The sequence below is a fragment of the Piliocolobus tephrosceles genome, unplaced genomic scaffold, assembly GCF_002776525.5.
Source record: "Piliocolobus tephrosceles isolate RC106 unplaced genomic scaffold, ASM277652v3 unscaffolded_22190, whole genome shotgun sequence".
Taxonomy (NCBI): domain Eukaryota; kingdom Metazoa; phylum Chordata; class Mammalia; order Primates; family Cercopithecidae; genus Piliocolobus; species Piliocolobus tephrosceles.
The window spans coordinates 1-1,938 of NW_022304522.1; the positions used below are offsets into that span (position 1 = coordinate 1).

Below are 1,938 nucleotides of genomic sequence, written 5' to 3' on the forward strand. Positions count from 1 at the left end.
TATATTACAATGTAATCATAATATAAATAAAGTAGCACAATAAACGTCACATGATTGAATAATCCTGAAGCCATCCCCACCTTCCCCCAGCCCATGGAAAGACTGTCTTCCACAAAACCGGTCCCTGATGCCAGAGAGATTGGGGATGACCGACCTAACGGTATTCACTATCACAAGTGTTACCTGGATTGCTGTTTTCAGAAGACATTTTTAGCATCTGTTTTTCTTTGTAGTCAGAAAGTAATTGGCAAATTCTACATATAAAAATGTAATAAACCAAATTACTATTTTAATACTGATATAAAAAACTTAGCAAATATAAAATTCTTAGAGTATTTCAAACAATATGATAATATCAGAACTTAACAGTATTATCCCATCCACTTATGAGTACATTCTATAAACTTCTCTTGAAGCTTCTAATTAAAGAAGAAAAGAAATATAAGGTGAAATGCTCACAAATCGAGAGCACTGTGACCCAGTAAATTAGCTTGCATTAGCATGACATAATAGAAAGTGTTCCAACTCTGCTTAAGTCCTGGTTCCATAATGAACAGCTATTTGTTTTTTGGACTACTTGCTTCTCTTAGGCTCAATGTCTTCTACAAAGTGAGGGCTTTGCTGCCTTATTTCACTAGGTTGTTATAATGATTTAACAAGATAACATTTTTTAAATGCTCAGAGAAATAGTAAAGCAATGGAATAATCTGTTCCTAAACTTCATGACTGAAATTATCTCGGAATCCCAAGTAAAACCCAGTGTGTATTTTGTTCGTAGATTCTAATATGCAAATGTTGTAGTTTTCAGAAAATGTTATTAAGTCCTAATTCTGCTTCTTAGTTGTTCTGCTCCTTGTGGCTTATAATTCAGGACATCCCACCTATGTCATAGTTTGTAACTAAATTTACTCATAAATATCTCATTAAAGTAGCTAATGTGATTGTCCACTATTATGCCGTTGACCAATCACACCAAGGGCAGAAAAACCAATAGATGTTAAGACCTGGCTTGGACCAATGATCCTTCTCTACCGACTCCAACTCTGAGCCAGCAGATGTTTGTTAGGATAGTGCTTTATATTGGTGTTCAAATTTTTTTAGTTTCCATGAAGAAGTTGCAAGTTGACATTCTCTAATTTTTGACATACATACTAACAATATATTTTGCCCTGAACATGTTATTCAGCTCCAAGTCATCTCACAGACCATCTTACATGAGTATTTTTTTAGTGCAAATCACAATTTCAATATTTTGGTGGCACCCATGTTGCTTTGATTTACACTGCTTCCTTAGAGCTAGTCAGCAAATAATCAAATGACCTTCCAGTGACTGCCCAAAATATAGAATGCTTCAAAAATTTGTGCTGCTTCCTTATGCAGAAGCCATGCTAATTTTCTCTGTATTGTTCCCATTTGAGGATATGTGCTGCTGAAGCAAGCACAAAGCCCTACTTTTACACATGATTAGTGATGAGTCATGGACAGGGCATGGCTCCATTAAGTCCAACTAACCTACTTGAGATTCTGAGAATTCTCTTCAATGGCTTCCTGTGAGGTAGAATTTGAAAATATTTTAAAATCTTCAGCAACAGATGAAAATAGCTTGGATGATTTTCATTATCATGTAAAATAGATCACTCAAGGGGCCAACCACAACTGGGAGCCACTGCTCAGGGAAGGTTCCTATGGAACTTTCTACTGCCTAAGGCTCTCTACAGGATATAAAGTTGCCTCACAGTACAGATCTGGTAGCAAAGAAGAAGAAACAAACACTGATCTTTTTCTGCCATATTATTTGAACCCCTCTGACCCTTTAGAACAAGTTCAATTAATATCTGCTAAAGAAAAGACCGACACGGCCTCAAAGGATCTCGTACCATGAAGGTGTCAGCTAATTCTTGGCTAAGATGCGGGTTCCACATTAGGTTCTGAATATGG

At 36.4% G+C, this 1,938-nt stretch overlaps 1 non-coding gene across 1 annotated transcript; it reads right to left on the reverse strand.

Moving 5' to 3' along the window:
- Window positions 1-1,335: 1,335 nt before the first annotated feature.
- On the reverse strand, window positions 1,336-1,442 carry LOC113221248. The gene has a single exon (XR_003307774.1). It is a non-coding gene; the product is annotated as a U6 spliceosomal RNA (small nuclear RNA).
- Between the last annotated feature and the right edge of the window lie 496 nt (window positions 1,443-1,938).